Raw genomic sequence first — 21,867 nt, forward strand, 5'->3', positions numbered from 1 at the left:
AACAACAAATGCTAGTGACACATTTTTAATTACATGGGGACGCCTGAAATGGGGATATGACCAACCCTCTGTACCCCTCCAAAACCAACATTGCAGAAGTTAATAGGTAAAAGTTACTATGCATCTACCATTTCATGACATGAATGGTGATTCTCTTATTTTTCAGAATTAACATTATGCCTCAAAAGTTTAGTTGTTACTTACCAGGTAAAACCAAAAGAAATATTAAAAAGAAGAAGAAGAAGACGACGACAAAACCATTGTGGCACCTTGAAGACTGACTGCTATGTTTCAGTGTGAGCTTTTGTGACCAAGTCCACTTCTTGTGACTTGTAATGCAGAATAGTGAAGGCCCCATGGGATCAAAAGGCCAGCACCTTCAGAGGGGCACTGCAGATCACACTAGACAAAATTGGACCAGGAGGACAGAAATCTAACCTGGAATAAGGCAGTTTATGTTTCTCAGATAACATGGTTCCCAAGATTTCACTTTCCTGAAAGAACAGTCTGGAAACAGGAGCTTCTCAGGGGAAAATGTCTAACATCAGAAAGACCAGCTGCAATAAACAGAAGCAAGTCATCTCTGTGTATTCTCTGAACAACAGCCCAATTCCCAGCATTGAGTTGACCACCCCAAAGTCTAATGTAGATCAAAAGCCCCATCCCAAGAATCCAGCCAGCCCCTTCTCTACATTCTCCATTAGCCTGCTTACAAAGATAGAAGGTACCCACTCATAACCAAGAAAAACACAGCCCAGATTCAGGTCTGTGCAGTCAATGAGCTCCCAAGCCATTGTCCTCCCCAGATGACAATATCTAGACCATGATATTTAAGCCACTTTATAACACACAGAGTAAACTATTACAATGTCAAACAGGTCTGCAATCTCACAGCCATTTTGCACAGCTCTGCCCCCACATTTTTTTCCCCTTCCAAACTGATTGTAAACAGATTCTTTTCATCTCCTTAGCACTGAGTAACATAATCAAAGAATGCTTCAGGGGAGAAAGGCATCCAGAACATTGTTTGTTTGTATGAATATCTATAATCCAGCCTGATTTATACAAAAGAAGCTGCGGGCGGGGGGGGGGGGCAGTCCTTGGTTAAGTAGACTTTGCTTCAGTTAATTTCTGCTTCAAGCCCAAAAGATGTTTCAGTGAGGAGGCGGAAGCACAGCTATCGTATAAAGTTTGCAGACACTGTTAGGTAAAAATGAGAAGAGGTGTATTGTAGAGACAACCCCCCCCCAACAGCACAGATTATTCTGGCCTCTGGTCTAAAATAGCTTCAAGTGTTGTATTAATCCACAGAAGATGACCAAGAGCTGCCTGTTTTTACGACACCCTACACTTCAGATTTCATATGTTCACCAAATACAGTAAGTATATTAAAGGTAAAGGTTCACCTCAACATTTAGTCCAGTTGTGTCTGACTCTAGGGGGCGGTGCTCATCCCCGTTTCCAAGCCGTAGAGCCAGCGTTTGCCCGAAGACAGTTTCCATGGTCATGTGGCCAGCATGACTAGACACGGAACGTCGTTACCTTCCCACCGACGTGGAACCTATTTATCTACTTGTATTTTTACATGCTTTTGAACTGCTAGGTTGGCAGGAGCTGGGACAAGCGACGGGAACTCACTCCATCGCGTGGATTTGATCTTACCAAAGATAGCAGTTATCATCTGAAAAAAATAAAGCAAAATCCTAACCCCACTGACAAAGCAAAGGGGGGGGGGGAGCAGATCAAGCCAACCTGCCATTTGTAAAAGGTGTGCTCCTTCCTATAACCCCAGTTACGGGAAACACCTGGGGAGGGGCTTGTTGCATGGTCTGTTTCAAAGTAGTAAGGACACATGCTGGAGACTGGTGACCATGCTCTAGTAGATTTACGCACATATAAGAAAAACATATTGAAAGCAAGCTGCCGCCTGAAGTAGGCAGCACAGCTTCTAGATTCTCAGAGGCAAATATCTGCCACAAACTAACAATACAAACTCCTTTTCCTAAAGTTCAGGTCTGTTATTTTATTTGTTGTTTTTCCATGACATATGAAATACTGTTCTTCAAATTAAACCACGCCAGTACACTGGCCATTTTGGAAGCCTCTTCTACCATTAGTAGACATGGTGAAAAGCTTGAAAAATGCCACGTTGTAGAAGGGGTAGCAGCGTTAGTCTGTACAAGCATTATAGGTAAAAGCAAAACAGAAATAAAAAGTAAAAAAGGCAACAAAAACATGGTGAAGACTAACTTCTATATTTTTTCAATGTGAGCTTTCGTGGATAAGTCCACTATCAGACAAAAATGCCAAGCCTATCTTTCACACCTTAGAAGAAATGCATATGCAATGACACCTGTCCTACACAAATAACTTTGTATCACCGCACTTTGGTACAGAATTAGGGGTGAGGTCTACAAGTGTGAAACACTATGAATTTTTAAACTGAACAGCTAAACACAGCCATAAAGTAGTCAATCTGTTTTTATTAACCTTTCCATGATACTCCAACATCTGATATATTGTATTTCAACAAGATAATATGTACATGGCTTTAACAGTTCATTTTCTGTCAGGTGACACTATCTGTGCCTGAAAGCCCAATAGGAAACACTCTCTCACACGGACGGACGGACGGACAGACAGACAGACAGACAGAACGATCGATGGCAGGCAGGCAGATATGCTGTTAATGTTACTGCTCTGGAAAGCAGGCAAGTTCTTTTTATTGGCTGTCTTGTTTTTTCAAGGGCAAAGACTTATATTCTTTTATTTAAGGAAATATTGCAGCTTTTTTGGGACGTGGTGGCAATGCGGGCTAAACCGCAGAAGCCTGTGCTGCAGGGTCAGAAGACCAGCAGTCATAAGATCGAATCCACGCAATGGAGTGAGCGCCCGTCGCTTCTCCCAGCTCCTGCTAACCTAGCAGTTCGAAAGCATGCAAATGCAAGTAGATAAATAGGGACCACCTCGGTGGGAAGGTAACAGTGTTCCGTGTCTAAATTGCACTGGCCATGTGACCACGGAAGATTGTCTTCGGACAAACGCTGGCTCTATGGCTTGGAAACGGGATGAGCACCACCCCTAGAGTCGAACATGACTGGACAAAAATTGTCAAGGGGAACCTTTACCTTTACCTTACAGCTTTTCACAAACTTATGAAGACTCCCCAATAAAATATTAGGTAAACATTAGGTGAACAGGGAACCAAAACAAAGCCTACAAGGCATATAATGGCTTATCAGATGCCTGATAGTGATAGTTCAGCTGATAGTTCTGAGCAGAAGGCAAACTGGACAGAGTACAGGGCTATGGAAAGACCAGCACAAAGTTACTAAAGTGCCATTACATGCCAGAGATACCTAAAAAGGAGAGATGAGTAACTTTCAACCCTCCAGATGTCCTTGGATTACAGCTCTCACCATCCCTGGCCATCAACCAGGATACTGACAAAAGATGGAGACTAAACCATCTGGAGGGATACAGATGTTCAGGATCAGAAGAACAGAAATCTTCAGGGTTATTTGAAGATTATGGCCACATTTTATGGGCCAGATAAGATTAGTGACCAGTCACAGGTGGGGAGGAAGGGAACTACGCATTGCCATTAAAGCTGCTTGGAGAGGCCTATGGCTTTCTAAAGTCCCCATATATTTTTGGACTAAAACTCCCAGAAGCCTTCACCACTAGCTGTGCTGGCCAGGATTTCTGGGCATTGTAGTCCAAGAACATCTGGGGACCCAAGATTCGGAAGCACTGTTCTAAAGGGATGAAATGATGGGAAAGCTAGCACAGCCCCGTCAAGGCAGGATCAGGGAATCAAGACAGGACAGGCATCTTAGAAACTTTCCACTACCAGGAAAACTCTCAGACTGAGAAACTAGCCCAGAATCGTTCCCTAGAATTTGATTCCAGCTGGGGTCTGTCAGTAAGTTATACCCCAAGCCGGACAATTCCAGACATTCTATTGATACAGGAATGCAGTCCTTTCAGCCTTGCAGTCATTGTGCATGATCAGAAAAACGTCTACGGCAGCATTTCTAAGTGACTAGAAATAGCTTACAGTTCTTGTCTGAGAAGACAAGCAACCGGTAATCCAAACAGGGAGGAGTGGGAATTGCACATTTTAAGCAAGAGTTAGCCAAAGCAAATATAATGACAACAGCATGACTGAGAAAAGCTGTTAAAAAGCAAACAGTTTCCTCCAGTCTAATACAGCACTTTTTTGTTGTTGTTTATTTCATTGGTTTTGCCTTGCTTCACTGTTAAGGAAACAATTGGGTGTATCAAGGATTACAACATGGATCATATGCAAAAAGATAAGCCGTTCCCAATCTTGGGCCCAGAAGTGCTGGGCTAAAAGTACCATCAACTCCACCAATGGCTAAATGGGATGGACAGGAATATCTTGAATGGCACCTTGCTGAGGAAAGCTGAAACAGACTGCAAAACATGGTGATCGAATTCCAATTCGATCAATGAATCCAATTTTTTATTTGCAATTTGTTCAAAAGTCCAGGTTCATACATATGTTATACCACCCCATCTCCAACTCTAACAAAGATACTTCTGCATAAATATGAGATGCTTAATATGCAAGTCTACAGACTTGGATTTACCCTTCAGGACACTTCTGCATTTGCAACCACACTAGAAAGCCTTACAGCTCTGGAGGGCAATCCCAACTCGCTTCTTCCCATTGTGGCATGCTTGTTGGTTGCTAAATAAAGTACTGTATTCCACTCACCATTGGCAAGTGTTATTTTTTTCTCTCCCTTCACTTCCCCCACCTTGTAAGGGCTGACCTAACTCATAAACAAAGCAGACAGAGCTATGTCTCATTATAGCCTGCACAGACACAAGCTCATGCTGAGAAGGCAACCCCATGCAGAGAATCATGCCACAACAGAAGGAGCAGTTGTCTGGTAGTTTCTTAATATAAACACAGTCACCGTTCATTCCAACCGCTCACTACTCATTCCAACCCAGACCTGTTCAGAACTGTCCTCTGTCCCTGTTCAGAACCATCCAGGAAAAACCCAATTTTCAAGGGATAGTAACCCTGAACATGCAAAACATAGGGCAGGAAAAAAAAAAAGAACAGAGGACAGCAGATTATTTAATTATAATATCTGATGTCACTAAATCAGAACTTTTTAAACTACAAGATCTCTGTTTTAGCAAATGATGGGTAAAATTTAATCAAGGTTAAATACTTTCTCATCTCATCGCGTCAATTAGAAGATTAAGACAGGGCACAACCCATTAAAGGCTAAGCATTTTCAAGTCCCACTGGGGAAAAAAAACATTGTTGACCAAGGAAGTGGCCTATACACATTTACCTGCTAACCTGAGAAATCTTGACTCTGTTGGCCAGTGACGTCACAATTTTTATTCATGCAGAACATGAATTAGAAGGTACATTTTATTCTGTTTAGCTGGTTCTCAGACCAGTTTGATTCATTCAAAGGAAAGGAACAATGAAAATCCCCCAAGGGGGGGGGGAATGTGGTAGATCAGGAAGGAAAAACAAACATGATGTGGCGCTGTGGGCTAAACCACAGAAGTGTCTGTGCTGCAGGGTCAGCAGTCATAAGATCGAATCCACGCAACGGAGTAAGCTTCCTTCACTTTGTCCCAGCTCCTCAACAACCTAGCAGTTCGAAAGCATGCAAATGCGAGTAGATAAATAGATACCACCTCGGTGGGAAGGCAAAACGGCGTTCCCTAGTCACGCTGGCCACGTGACCATGGAAACTGTCTTCGGACAAACGCTGGCTCTACGGCTTGAAAATGGGATGAGCACCGCCACCTAGAGTCGGACACGACTGGACTAAAATATCAAGGGGAACCTTTACCTTTTTAATAACCAGATTTGCTTTAAGCTTCTTTCTCAATTTTAAAAAGTGGACTCAGCAAAATCACACAAGTAAATATCAACCCAACAGCATATCCATTGGGTTTCTGATGTTACCAAAACGCCTTCAAGAATGAGAATACAACTTGAGGCGAGCCTGCATACTTCACAGACTGTTCTATCAAGTTAATGCTAGTTTTCTGGACGGAAAGGACAATCACATATTTAACTTCACTGTGCCGCCTTCCGTATAAGCCAAAATGTATCTAAGAAAAATAAGCACATACAAAATAGCCATGATAAATCAGAAACAATTACCAGTATCCATGCAGTGTAGTGCTATTACCACCATGTGCTGAGAAGAGGAGAGCAAGAAGAGGAAGAAAGAGCAGGAGGAAAGAGAGAATTGAGGCAATAAGTTTCCTGCAGTTCTTTGACATTTCCAATAAAAGAGGGAACTCAGCTAAAATAAGTATTAACTGTGTTAGATAGAAAGAATCAATATCTTCCTTTACATGCCCCAGCCAGTGACGGGTAATACATTTTTGTTTCTCTGTTGCTAAAGCAGAGAAAATCATTGGCTGGCTGTGGTCTTTTTCTTTTATTACTGCATTTTTAAATTGTCTTTTAATTTAGTTGTTTTGATGTTTTGTGTCAATGAAGATTTTGGTTCTTCAACTGCGTTTCATTATTATCAACCATCTTGGCTTGGAGGCAGAATATAATAATTATAAGCTGAATAAACAAATGAACATTCAGCCTCTGATAAATCTATTGGCTTAGTATATTATAACATATAAACAACACAACTAAATGATAATATATAAAAATCATGACTAAAATATACGGACAGACAGGCAGACAGGCAATCAAACAACCAAGACAGCAATAAAAATTTCAACAGTGCAGGATAAACGGATGCTAAAGCTACCTCAAATAACTTGCAGAAAGGTCTGGGTTAAAACAAGAATGATACAACATCAACTTCCCAAATGTCTTTGGGTTTGGTGTTAGGTGTTAGGTGACTTAAGGGCACTGCATTTCACAGGCAGAGTATGATGATAAAAACCCTTGATGTCATCATGTAGTGTCACTTTTAAGTCTGTCCTCATTCATTCAAACATTGTATATTACCCCCCAAGGCTTAATTCAAAATTAACTCAATATTGACAAATTCTCTCTCAACAGGCAGTTGGCAGGGAAAAGCACCCTAGGCCAGTATCCTGTTCAGTATTGATATGCATAGAACTCCCAACTGCAGAAGCTGCCATAGTGATCTAAGAAGGTTCCAGTCATGCTTGGTCACATGCTCGATCACATGACTGGGTCATACAATCAGGCGTGCAACCATGCATATTCAGCACCTTGTCAGATTGCTACAGCAGCTTCCGCAGTTGGAATTCTGTGCGTGAATACTGAGCAGAATTTTTAAAATCTTTTTCCCCTCTCTTGGCACCGAATGTTGATGCAGGTGTTCCAATGAGTCTTAATGCATTTGCTCATTGGAGATACTAATTTTTAACACTAGACACTTGAAATTCAATCATTACTTCCCCCAATATGGATGGCGGCAGGCAGTTTATACCTAAAAGGGAGACGGCAAGCATAAATCCCCCATTTATTGATCCACCATCACCACTGAACCAAAGCAAGTCTCATTCTGACTTTTGCTTCTGACAAAAAGCATGCTCATTTTGCAGTGACTTGTGAACTGCCCTTCCAGATTTTGACTGCTTTTTACCCAAGTCTTAGAGAATAATTGCAGCCTATACAGAAGTATATAGCAGACTCTGAAGACTACCTCTGAAGACTCAAGGTAAACAATTTAAAATGGATCTGCTTGAAGGGGTTCTTCAGAGATTCCTTCCCCCTTTTTCAGCCATATATTTCATAACAGTTTGATCAAGTATTGTGAAATTAACATTGAAGACCCTCAGAGCATGTCAGCACTATATGTCAGGCCACTGACAATCCATGTGTGGAACCTTTCTTTAGATTCCAAGACACAGAATCTGTAAAACAACTAAGTGTTAACAGCTCGTCACATTTGTATGCAAAACCGAGTAAATACAAATTCTGAACACATTACTGGTTACTACATATTGGCTGAAACCCAATAAATGAATTTCTGCTGCACTAGCATATTGGCTGAAGTCCAGCTACAAAGTTATACACAATAATTCCGAAAATTGCCATCACCAGTTTTGCTGCAGCCACTGCTGGCAATCTTCAGATATTTAAGACCTCTTGCTTATATCGCGCTGTCCCTAAAAGTTTCAGAGAGAGACTAAGGGAGTCTAAGAAACTTGAGGAGGAAGATGAACATTTCAATTACCAAAATGCAACTATGATTAATGACATCATCAGACTTACATGGTGTAATTTCAGTCTGCATGTCAGCATAGCAGAAACTTAAAAAGTAGTCACAGTTATCCCTTTTACTTAGCACAGAATGTAAATTGGTGGTGCTGGTTTGTAACATCCCAAACAGCTTATTAACTTATTACTTTTTTATTTTATTTATACCTCCACCATTCAAGAGGCCCCAAGCTCTTCCATAAGTGTTTGGAATCAACTGCCGGAAAGCTTGCAAAAGGCACTATCCCTCTTGTTTTCAACAAACAATAATAACTGTGTGCCATCTAGTCATTGTTAGCCATAACATTTGAAACAGAAGTGAGTAGAGTCCATATTGATATATCTAAACATTCCACGTACATCCTTGTAATTGAGAAGTTCTTCCTATTCAAAGTATCTCACTAAAGAGCGCATTTGCTTTTCTCTGTAGAGCTGGGGAGACTTTTTCACTAAATCTCACCCAAACGCCGCAGCAAAGAGCCCACCTACAATTTGAAGCTAAAGAACTCTTCTGATTTGTTATGTTTACTTTTACTTTTGAGAACTGATTATTTTGTTCATGTGTAAACAGTTCACATAATACATATCCCAGAGCAACCTTCATTAGATTTATGGAGTCTGCGGGGAGAGAATTTGGCCAGCTACAGGCAATGCATTTAATTGAGAGGTCAGGAAAAGATATACGGAGGAAATGATACATGCAAATATATTCTACATGGAACGTAATGCCATTTGTTATTAATTCTCCTTCCCTCTAGCCTCAAATGCCACACTCAATTCATGCTGCTGTGTTTCCCACATCTCCTCGCCCACGACACAACAAAATTTACAGATGGCATTGATAGCAAATGAATAAAAGGCTTTGTCTTCTTCTGCTTCTCCTTGTTTCTCCTTTTACGTCTGTGTCGCAACCTTCCTGTTCCTTTAAGCGTTGTTTTATGCTCCAATTTTTTGCCTTCTATTAGTATAGGGTTGTTGTTGTTGTTTTTTACCACTAGCCTGAAGGTACAGGTTTTTGAACAGATATCCTAGGCACCAGAATAAACTGGGAGTACGCTTACAGGTGATGTAAATCCCCTGCTTGAAATATAAAGCCCGAACAGAATTACAGTTCCCAGGGATTTTTGAGGAGTAAGGATGACTATTAAACCAATTTCAGCCTGTAGTGTAGATATCCCCCTATTTAACTACCACAAGGGAGAAAATCTTTTACTATCGGCGGTAACTAGAATACAAAATACAGTGTGAGGCCTATTCTTACTTACTAGGCCCATCAATATTTAGAAGTTCTGTGGAATGAAATTGCTTGCCAACTGTGCGTGATCGTGAAAAAGAGGGCTTCTCAAGCCCACACAGACCCAGCTTTAATAGGCCCCAAAGCACCACAGAAAGATGTAATTTCCAACCAAAAGATTTCTGTCCCTAAAAAGGGGAGTCGGGGAAAACAATGGTTGAATCCTATGAAAAGCTTATACAGCTGGACGACATCATAGTTCCCAGCACAGCAGGGAAGACAAAGAGTTTAGGACTGTAGGGTGAGGCAATTTGGCAGGCGGGGGAGAGAGAGAGAGAGGATAGAATTTAGAAAGTTACAGCAACTGAGCCAAATAGGACACGTACTGAAGGAAAAATACTCTTGTAAAAGGAAAGAGAAAACCCATAGGGAACTAAGCTGATGGAGCACCTTCTAACACTAGATAAACAAGGAACACTTGTCCTACATTAAGCAAATACTGTAAGTTTTTCTGATATAGGGCAGCAGCCAAGCCAAGTAAGCTGACTGGCCCAATTTCACTGAAACAATTTAGAAACACTAGAAATAACACGCACACATTGCTATGCTCGCAACCTTCCCTCTAAACTGTATATGCATGCAGAGTTCCGGAGTTGTTGCCTGTTTAGTTCCGGCTTTGGCAGGAACCCCACCCCTGTCCGCACACATGGGGTGAGGCTCCAGTGCAATGGGTCTGAAAACTAGATGGAACACTGCGTGCTGGGATGTCAAAGTTACATTACTGCTCAATACTTTAATGCTCAGTGATAAGCATTTTCAGGATTTAATAACTCCACTCCTCCTAACTAAACTGAACTATATGGTTCCCACTCATCTCTCTGCAGGACAGTCTACATGATACACTATTTGGCACTCTAGTTATTCACTCTGTATGGTTAGATGGCACACCGGGTGAAATTCAATATGATACCCTACTAGACTAGACCCATTGAAATGAAAAGGACTTATTATGTAAGTCTCACTGATTTCAACGGCTGGAACGATCACTGAATTTAGTCCACTATCTACCCATACTTCAGTGTGAATATACTGTACACTGAAAACGGATGGGGGAGGTTTTCCTAGATTTCTTGGCCCTTAAGCTAGCATCTCATTACAATAAATTAATAACAAGTGAACTCTCCAAACAGTATGAACTCTCCAGACAGTATGAGAAGTACACAATCAGAACTGGAGCAGAGGGGCATGTCCCAATGGTAAACTGCATAGTCCCCAAGCACAGCAGACCCATTGAATGAAGAGGAAATGGTTCATCAATGGGCCTAATCTTGTTTCCCAATGTACTAATAGATTTCAGTCACCTGTACTCTGCAGTGGCTTGTATTAGTTTGCTTCTAGATCAAATGGATCTAGGTTACAAAAGGTATCTGGCTGCAGAGACAGAGGTTGGAAGTTCGATTCCCCACTGTGCCTCTTTGACGGGGCTGGACTTCATGATCACTAGAGTTATTTACAGCTCTACAGTTCTAAGATTATTATGATGATGGTGGCATCCAAAAGTATGCTGGAAAAATCAGAAGGGTATAAATGGGATTCCAGATGGATCCAGACTACAAACATATATTGCTTCTGAAGTAGTGACCACAGTCCTGTTAGTTACACCTGCCAGCATACATCCATTGGTGTGAAGTTCAATAATGTACCTGCCACAAGTTAAGAAGTCAACGTAAGCATCTGTGATTGCATAAAAGTCAAGCAAATAAGTGAAGAATAACAAATGCCTACACTGACTTCTTAACTTGTGACTGTTTGCTGCTGAATTCTACAGTGATGGAATTATATGAGCACACACAAATAGGATTCCAGCCAGTATTTTGTATGCAGGGATGCATTCCTATGAATAAAACACACATATATTACATTCTATGTTGAACGCTTCTTTTTCTCTATAAACTACACAGAGGTAATATGAGAAAAAGAGCAGGCAGCTCTTTTAAAGGGGAGAGAAACATGTGAAAGGTGTTCATCTTCTGTTACCCAAGTATTTTGCAGCAGGAAGCATCTGTACTGATGTACAAAAATGTTTTGCAAGGACTGTCCCTCAGCGGATATGCCCCATTTCTATTTTTATTTCTTGTTGTATTCACTTGCATAAGACACTGTGAGGAAGGGACAACAGATACGCCACCACAATATGAAATGACTAATTTATTTTAAGATCCACAAACACACTTGGCTTAAATAGAAGTTTTTCAGTTCTACGCCTCTGGGCTTCTTTCAGCTGTCACTTCTCACTTCAAAAGGTTGTTTTCTGAGATAAAATATTTATATTATCCAATGTGAGGCGAACAAACTCACCCACTCTCTTCCAGTATCCAGACTTCTCATGTCTGTCTTTGAAGCTTCCATTTCTTCTCACTACCCAGCCCACCTGCATGCAGTTCAAACAACCGAATAATGGGCAGTCATTATCCTTATAATTTAAAAAAAGAACAGAGGACAATCCAAGGTCAGACTCTGGCATTTCAACTTTTTTTTCTTTCCTTTCCTTTCCATTTCTTGCCTTTGCTTTTTTTTTTCCCCTTTTGGTTATAACATGGCCTAAAACCTTCCTTAACACGCTGCCCATAAAACACTTCAAATCTTTTATTGCCAACAATAAAAATTGTTGGCTGTTGTGGGTTTTTCGGGCTTTTTGGCCATGTTCTGAAGGTTGTTCTTCCTATCTAGTCTCTGTGGCCGGCATCTTCAGAGGACAGCACTCTGTGCTCTGGTGTGGTTTGCTTGGGAGTGGAGTATTTATGGCTGTGAGATAGGCTTTTGTCCTATTCAGGAGATGGGTGATTAGTGTGTCTTGTTGTGGGTGTATTGTTGTGGTAAGGAGAAGAAAGATACAAATTGGAAGGAAGGAAGGAAAAAAATACAAATTGTTACTGGATGTAGCAGCAACATGTTAAGATTGCTCCTGTTCTGAGCTGACGAGAAACTGAAGAGCCACAGAATGTAATTTTACACAGTAAGACAACAGAATTTTGGTTCACTCGGGAAGAGGTGGCATGCAACCACAGAAGTTCCACCTATGGTTTGCTTATGACATGTGAAACCAGCAATCTGGTTTCTCTCTTTCCCAATAAGTCAGAGAAATGATCCCACAGTTTTCTCTTGGCTTATTTCTCTGGCTTGTCAGTAGAAAGACAAACTAGATTTGCGGGTTCAGACATTTCAGTATACAAACCACAGACAGAAAACTGAGTTTGTTTACTGATTCTCAATTGCAGTGGGAACAAAGGAGCATGCTCCAAACCAATAAAAATGTTTGGCAAAAATAATGCGCAGGGGTAGAGGAGACCCTTTAAGCTCCTCCTCCTGATGTGACATTTCCACACAGATACCAACAAATATCTCAGATGCTCGCTACCTGTGTGCTACCTCAACCACAGCCTCATTATCTGTGGTGTATTCTCAAAGAATCTTGAAAGAGTCTCCATTATGGGTTATTTCCCTTGATAATGCAAACAAAATAGACCATGTGTAGCCATGGTCACAATCGTAGTGCACATCTATGCTGGCATAAATTTTAGTGGTGAAGTACCACATGCTAAAATGCCAGCTGGGCATCTGTCAACTTAGACCCATCCTGAGATCTACAGATATAGGATGGTCAATAAATAAAATAAAATAAAAAAGGAATAAAATAAAATACAGAAAGAGACAGTACTGGGACAAACTCTCGTGGTGCTCTACTAATCCTGTGTCACAAAACAATGAAAACAAAGGAATGCAGATTGGGTTGGCCTTCCCCAGTTTTCCAGTTTTACACTGGAAAAAAAAAACAGCTCTGCTCTTAATAGAATTTAGCTCTGGCCTACAGAAAGTTAAGACAGCAACTTTAAAAATAAAACAAGCTCTGCTGTAGATTATTCACATAAATAGCTTTATTGAAATCTGCCATTTAAAGCAGCCATTTGCATACCTAACCATGCTAAGGAGATTCAATCCGGTTTCCTGGGAATTCCGTAAGCAGCTTCCCCATAGAGGGTTGTTTACATCCTGCAGTGTGTGATCTAAATATCTTCATAGCAAAAAAGACAGGAGAAGGCACAGAGCATTTTCTCCTCCCTGTTCAACACAGAACCCATGGGGCCAAGAAAGCTTTCCTCCTGAGCAGCAGACCAACACTATAACTATGTGGCAACTCACAGTCAGGAAGGAGACTGACACTCACCCAGCCTTCCCCCACCTTTGGTCTTGCCAGAGGTTTTGGACTGTGCTTCCCATTATCCCCAGCCAGCAAGGCCAAGAGTGAGGTGATGGAAATTGTAGTTCAAAGTGTACAGAGTGACATCAAGTTCGGAAAGTGAATATTAACTACTTTTGAGCACAGCATGCACTGGGATTGTTTATGCACCTACTAGATCGACAATCTTTAGAGAAGCAAGTGTACATTCTTCTTCCCTTAGAGAAGTAAGGTACATGTGAACGAGACACCCACATCTAGGTGTAGTTTACATTACTCCAATCCCCCTCCCCCAAAAGCTATAGTGGTGGAGAATTGTGCCTATACATAGAGTGTTCCCCTCCCATATTATCATGAGTGTTTAGTCAATTGGAATGTATGCCTAGCCTACTCCTCCATCACAAAAAAGGGGACAGACAAACTGGTGAGCCTACAGAAAAGGCCTGAGGATAGTATTTCTAAAAAGAGGTAGACAGGTAACACTGACTGGACACGTAATCATGGGCAGGTAGGTTAAGAAAACCTGAAACCAGAACCTGCAAAGTAAATCTTTGAAACATGTATTATTATTATTTTTTACAGCTATGGTTCTAAGAAGGCAGCAGTGCATCACGTTTGAGCTGCATTATTACATTAGTCCACACACCTCATAACTATAAAGGCAACTAAAAAGTCACATTTGAAACACAAAAGGAATTATATTTTCCCTTCTTATATTACAGTCTTAAGAATGTAGCTGTACTTTTGCTACTGGAAAAAGAAATTAGTTAAAGGCAACTAGTTTATTTCTTTAAATTTATTTAAAATATTTTTATCCTGCCTTTCTCCTTAAAAAGAACCCAAGGCGGCTAGTTATGTCCAAGTGCTGCATCACGGATGAGTCATCGAGGGGACATGTGGTTCCCCTTCTTCTCTACAAAAGAAGTGCCAAAGGTACGTTGTTAAGCACACAGACAAGCAAACAAGTTTAGCAACTGCCAAAAAAAAGTGAAACATTGCACTTTTTGGTGAGCAATGGATCATGCATTTCACGTTCCTGCTGTGACCATTACGTTTATATTAAATATTCCAGGAATAAGGACACATCAGTTAATAACAGATAATGAATATTTGTTAAGAATTGAGCTCTTTAGGAACTTTTAAAAAGACTAGTCACGTTCTGTAAATAAAATGGTGTGTGTGTGTAAAAATTTTATATAAACATGTGACTACCCCATTCCTCCTAGTCTTCATTATGACATTTTAAGAAACGGCAATATGACGGGATTTTTAAAATCAGTGTGCCTTCCTATCATTACGTTACCTCCCTTCCCTTTCCAAGATTTCCCGTGCCTTGCAGAGTTGCTCCTGCTGTTGACATTTCCCATGGACCTCCTTTGCAATCTCTTTGTCCTATGACAAGATCATCATCAGCAGCAGCAGCTACAAAGCCACTCAGGAGAAGGGATGTTAAACTGCCTCTCTGGCTCAGACTAGGATGCCTGCAATAGCAACAAGATTGCAGAGGGTTTGATGACACGAGAACAGACAGCTGTAGACCTCCGATGTATCTACGAGTTTTTCTTTCAGAAGATTGTTCTTCTTCCCACTGTGGCAAAACTGTCTATGACAAGCTTTTCTTTGCTGTCATTCTGCAAAGCTCAACATTTCAGGGAGACATAGACAGCGTCTTTGGCAAGTTCACGGCTACTTCATCATAGGGACATTTCCCTGTTTTAACCACAGGATTATGTAAGTAACCAAATTCCACCACAGGAAGTGACCTTTACATTCTGTATTACATTTTATTTAGCTCAGTGGGATGGCAACTGATGATACTTCTCCCGGTATCTGTGAAGTACATGTGTCTGAGGGTATGGAATACATTTTTGTCCCAATTTAAGAAGAAGAAAAAAGCTAGATGTCTTGCAGTCTTTTAAAGCTGAGTGCCAGCTTGCAGCTGCCAGCCCTACCTACCCCCTAGAACAGTGGTCAGGGAACAGGGGTAAATTACCCCAAATGGGGTAAAAATGAAAATCCTGGGGGTAATGGGGATGGTCGCTGCAGGCATTTTACCCCCAGGCATTTTATTTCTGACCATGCTGTGTGTAGGCGGGCATTCCATCGCGAGGAGAGTGAGCCCTGATGAGGAACTGCACAGGGCACCTGCCTGTCCTTCTCACCTCCAAAGTGGGAGGGAGGGTGGCGTACCAGGCCAGCTGGACTCTTTGCCCAGCGGAGCCCTGGCCGGGGCTCTCCTTCCTGCCTGCGCCCACCTGCCCAGTGCACTCGCAAGGAGGCCCCCTTCCCTCCCCTCTCCAAGGACGCGCTTTCCCAGCGATGTAGCAGCTCCAGACTGGCTGCCTGGACAGTGGCCACAGGTCCCGGGTGAGCGCAGGAGGGGCGTGTGTCGGCCACGGACGGCAAGAGCCAAGGGGGGACGTAATGTCAACATTAATAAATTTTGGGCGGGGGGTAAAAAGTAAAAAAGTTCCCTGCCCCCTGCCCTAGAATGTCCTATATGGACCAAGGAACATTATGAAACATGGAGATCAGGATTTTCACTCACCTGTCTCCAATCCCCTTTCCCGAAATAAAAGTAGTGGGGAAAGAACCTCTTTGCCTTGTAATTAGTATCCAGGTTTAACTACTGGTCTTCAGGCTTTACCCATTGATGACTCTATTAAATGTGAGATGCCCGGCCATTTTGTAAACGGGATCATTCTACGGCGCTCAAGAAACTCTCTCAAGATTACCAATTTTCCCGTCATCCTGAAAAGAATGGAGAGCCCCAGTGGGCCAAAGTCTTTTAAGGTTTCCAAAGAACTTAACCAGATCTACCTGGAAACACCTGCAATGGAAACTGTGTTTTCTGAGTCATCAATCCACTTTTATCAGCTTATGTTTGCAGTGACTGCTGAATAATAACTTTGATGAGCTCACTGACTAAGATTTACAAGGCAAGATGTACAAAGAAGTTTAATGTAGAGGCAGTTTGGGAATCAGGAAAGCACTATTCTGTCTACATGTACCTGGAGACAGACGGCGTGACGTAAACATGGCTAGTTGTCCTTGTTTTTATGGATTATGATAGAGGCTCTAGGCAGTGTCCAAGATGGCAACCTGCTGGAGATTTTTGGTAGATAAAGGTCTTGAGAAATATTCAACTGGGAACCCGTACTGGCAAGAAAAAGCTAAAATGAAAGTTGAAGATCATGTAACAGAGGAATACAGAAATAGGAAGAGGAATATGGAACTCACTAGCACTCCTCCGCTTGTGCTTGTTTGTACTCTGAGAAAACTTTTAGAGAATAACTTGTTGATTTAAATGATAGCATTATTGTTAACGGGGAGGTTATTGACAACACTCAGTATGTAATCTGTACAGTTTTATCGTCTGATAGTTTAAATGGTCTGCAAAGGTTACTCAATAAAAACAATGAATTCAGTGACAAATACAAACCAAAAATGATTAAGCAAACCAAATTAATAGCACTGAGTAAAAGCCAAACAGCCCAAGAAATGCAGTTAGAGATCCACAATAAATGAGAAAAGCATAAGAGAATGGCAGGTTACCCATCTGTAATTGTACAGTAGTGCAATTCGACTGGACCTCTGTGATTCACACCCTGGGTGATCCCGCCTGTCCTCCCCACTGTCACACCAGTCTGCTTAATGTAGTGGTGGTTGACACAACTGAAAGGGGACGCTTGGCGCCAAGGTACTCATACGAGGGGGAGGGGCCTTATTCTAATGTGTTTTTTGCTACCGCAGAAGCTCTAGAATTTTCCAATGAGGCTCCGCGCAGGCATGGATCACTCAGTATGTGATTCACAGAGGCCACAAAAAAGAAATGGGATTTGATTCTATGAGCAGCAGGTGCAATAGCCATCCAGTAGAAGTTAAAACAAAGATGGCCCAGAACATGCCTTATAATGAAGAATGTAATGTGCAACAGAAACCTAAACTTCTCTTTGAGAAGGTTCACTATATACATTGCTATGTATTATCAGTTCTACTACATGGCATGGAATGGTGGATTTCACAACCATAAAAAAGGCAGAAGCATTGGAAATTATGATGACCAGCCAAGAACTACTAAGATGAATCTGTAAAAATCAAGAAATCATAAAACTAATAAAATACAGTCAGTTAGAATATTTAAGCCACATCATGAGAAACAAAAAGTACAGATTGCTATAGCTGATCACTGATAGTACAATAAATGGAGAACAACCTTAGAGACTTGTTGGGATGCAATATATACCATATGCGTGTATCTCGAATCAGTACAGCTATGGTGACATCCAGCCTCTGGTAGGAGAGGAAGAAGAACAGGCTTCCATTTCTAAAATACAGTCTATCCTCATGACAACCAAGTGAGGTAAGAGCAAAGCTTACAGAAACCCTTCCAGAGATTGCTACATGGTTCACCAACACATATGGATTCAGGACTTTGGTATCTAAGACTGAAAGTATTTATCAGATAATGCGACTCTGCTTCCTGTGGAATTTACCTCCTTGATGGCTCTGACAAGATGACAAATTACCCTATAGATAATTCCATCTAAATTGCACTGTTACCTACGCGGTAGACACATGTTCCAGAAGTTAATCAAAACCTGATGACTGGAAGAACAATAGGAAAACCTCCATTAAAATTTACTGAATGTACTAGACAAGCAGAACAATAAAACATCAGGCTTGCAGATGGATGATCTTTTGCTGGTAAATCAGTTTATGGTTTAAATTGACAGGAGAAATCTCACTGCAAAGTCTCACGGCAAACAAATCCTTCTAACCCAACTAGTTCCCCTGGGCCAGCAAGTCTTAATTTGCTAAGAGGAAATTTTCATTTTACAGTATCTCGTACATCTGGCAATGGCTGAAATGAATCTAACTCCACAGTGAGAGGTGATGAAACAGAGCCAGAGCATTTCACAGGAGTCCTCCACCATCATCACAACTGGGGCCAAGGCAATGCTCTTCAAAAAGGCTCAATTCAAAACCTGAGCACCACTGAGCATCAGATGTTGTGATGTTCATTTTCAATTAAAGGGGTTTCATGCCGTGTTTGGAAATAAATTGGCTGTCCAGGAAGTATCCTGCAAGAGAGAGATGGGAGAAGAGGGGAGGAAATATCTGAAGACCAATGATCTAAGCTTTGGGCAATGCCAAGAACAAATAAAATAAGAAGAAAGCAAAGCAACATTTCCCTGCAAATAGAAAGACAGAACACTCAGGAATGTCCCAGTTTGTTTCCAAATCATGAGATTTTTTTTTTTACATTTAACCAGAACAAACAATTTAAACAGAACGGTTCTATCACACCTGATTTTTAAGCCAATTCTTCCGCATTAAAGGCAACAATATCTGCTTTTTCATCCCAGGAAGATGGATGAAGATGCAAACATTCCTTTTCTCCTAATAACAAGGAAAAAAGGCAAAGACCAAAGAGATATTCTTTCTCCTTCATGAACCATTTGGAGCAACTGCAGTCCCTTGGATTTCCAGTTGTTAAGATGGAAAAATGCCCCATAAAGCTCCATATGGGAGGCGTGTAGAACAGATTGGGCAATATTCCCTGGCTGCTGGAAACCATGACTAATAAGCTACTGGGAAGTTTCCAAAACTGACTTGCTTCCCCACTGGAACAGAGGCATCAGTTGTTAATGCGGAAAACCTGAACTTCCAGCCATCACGCTTATTTTCTGATTCATTCTACTTGGCACAGATACGATAAGTTTTCTTCCCTTATCGGCAGGAGGGAGATGGAGAGAGGGAGGCAAAATTGTATATAGAATTTCTTCTTTAAAATAGCAAGACGGACCCAATGCGGTTTATGCTGTTTTTTTATTAAAGAAAAGCTCCTCATTTTATTATTTGTCTTGATAATAGGAAGAGTGAAAGAAAAGGAACTCAAAGACCCAGCGTGTTGATCGTAAGGTATGCACCTGGCCTTTGAAGTTTATTTATGTATTTTTATTGCATTTTTACACCACTTTTCTCCCAGGGAAGAGACCCAAGGCAGCTCACAAATGACTGAACAACAATTACATGAAAAACAATGAAACCTATGACAGTATTAAAACGATTAGCTGAAAACACCTTAAGAAGGAAAAACACATTATAGCACACATAAAATGATAACAAAGTGCAGCACCCCGAAATCAAGACAAGACTCTTCACTGTCCAATTAATTGTTAAAAGTCTGTTTTAAAGGAGCTACTGAAATGGCTTTTCCTTGAAGATTTCAGAAGCCATGAAGCCTAATACTGGGAGATACATACTGGGGTTTGGCAGCCAGTGGAGCTGTTGTAATAGATAGGGTTTCCAGACGTCAGACAATGCCTAATGTCCTCTGTCTTTCTCCGCCCCAACCCGCCATGTATCTGGCAACTCTAGTAATAGGGGAGTTGTGCCCTATAACTGGCTCTGGTCACAAATGGGTTTTGAAGAGGTTCCACAAGAAACAGCGTGTTTGTTTGCCCTGTAGCTGATGTTTTTTCTCTCCTTTTCTACTGAAAGGTTTTCTTCAGACAACAGTGCGTGAAATCACAGCACACCAGGATCTTTTACAAATGTGATAATATGACACATCCAGACAAAATCTGTTTCTCTCAAAGCTCGTTTGTTGTTTATTCCATTCTGTCAACAACAAGAGTAGGCAAAGTGATCCTCAAGCCACTTAGGCGTTCCAGAGGACCAAATGAGGCCCCCCAACTCCCCACACACATCCCAAATTAAGCTTGTTCTTAAAATTGCTCAAGAACACCCTTGCTATAGTATGCAGACAGCAATTTTGCCATGTTTTCTGCCACCCAGCACCCATGTCCCCCTCCCAAACCCGATACTTTGCTAATTTAAAAAAATGTTTCCGTCTACTAGAAAACTTAATGGGGCGTTTTTCAGTTAATTTTGTTTTTGAAAGAAAAACAAAGTATTTTGGTGGAAAGTAGGATGCAGGAGCAGGTGGCGTCCTCTGAGATTATGTTCCACTCATAGTCCCTTTGGACATTACTCAGCCCCGACCTACAAGAAGCCACACTGAAAAGTACCAACAGATGTATGTGCCACTCTGTTTAGCATGGACAATAAGGAAGAAACACATCCATCAAAGATGTTTTTAAGATATACAATATTAACCTTTCAGTCTCTTTCAAAATTTCTCTCCCACAAACAAGAATAAATGAATCGGAGTACAGTATTTAGATATACCCTAAACTCCATATTTCTCAACACTCGTGATTTCATGAAATAAATTATGACGTTGTTGTATTTTAATGCCTTAAAAAGCCAGTGTGTCCTAAAAAGAACTTACTGTTGAGATAACAAAAATCTTGTATGTGCTAACACTGGGAGGAGCTCTTTACAACCTATATTTTTCAAAAATATATCCCAGACATGCCGATTAATACAGATTAAAAGAATACACTTTGGTAAAGATTCACCTTTTTGGTGAAAGGGACAGTCTTGCTGATAGGAGGAAAGCAACAGAAAAGCCTTTCTCCTATTACAAACAAAATTCCTGAATACAGGTTGGATGAAGTTTTGTGTCAATGATCACATGAACATAATCCACACAGTATTATTTCAAGCCAAGCAACAAACATGAGAAAAAAATTTCCAGCTTGGGGGGGGGGGGGAACAGGCTATCTTTGTTGCATTCTTTCCTTTCTATATCGTACTGCCTGCCACCCTACCTCCTCCAGCAAATTTACTACACACAAAAAAAACAAAAGAAAAAACTTTGCAGTGTTTATTTTGTCACATATGTTGTCCTTTCACCCATTCCTGTAGACGTTTTTGGCTTTCAAAGGGTACTTCCCGTTCCAAACAGATGTTGCTTCATTGTTTTTTTATTGTTTTTTTAAGAAGTATGTTTGAGCTTGACTAGAGAGAAACAGAACTCATGAGGGCAGGTGCCCAAGGATGTGCTCTTTCTGTGAAGTGAAGATAAGGGAAGGAGGAAGATCAAGAATCTTGACATTGTCCATCCATAGTTAGAACCGGCTGGGAAGTGGACTCCATGCTGCACGGTCACAGTCTCTCCTGCTCCAAAGCTTGGAATTCTAGATAAAGTACAAATGCCTTTTTCTAATTTGGCATCAGTCTATGTAAATGAGCATATACAATTTCATGAGGATCCATGTTCTCTTTTGACTTTTGTTTTGGTGATGCAACACTCTCTTTTTTTTTCCTGTG

General features: G+C 41.1%; 1 protein-coding gene and 1 long non-coding RNA gene across 2 annotated transcripts in view; one reads left to right on the top strand and one right to left on the bottom strand.

Annotated features, from left to right (window-relative positions):
* EXT1 (exostosin glycosyltransferase 1) overlaps nucleotides 1–21,867 on the bottom strand; it is a 290,661-nt gene that overhangs the window by 155,889 nt on the left and 112,905 nt on the right. The gene's annotated exons all lie outside the window — the stretch shown is intronic.
* On the top strand, nucleotides 14,520–20,957 carry LOC110076973 (uncharacterized). The gene is made up of 3 exons (XR_002300211.3): nucleotides 14,520–14,616; nucleotides 19,561–19,608; nucleotides 20,191–20,957. It is a non-coding gene; the product is annotated as an uncharacterized LOC110076973 (long non-coding RNA).

Source organism: Pogona vitticeps, chromosome 4, assembly GCF_051106095.1.
Source record: "Pogona vitticeps strain Pit_001003342236 chromosome 4, PviZW2.1, whole genome shotgun sequence".
NCBI lineage: Eukaryota > Metazoa > Chordata > Lepidosauria > Squamata > Agamidae > Pogona > Pogona vitticeps.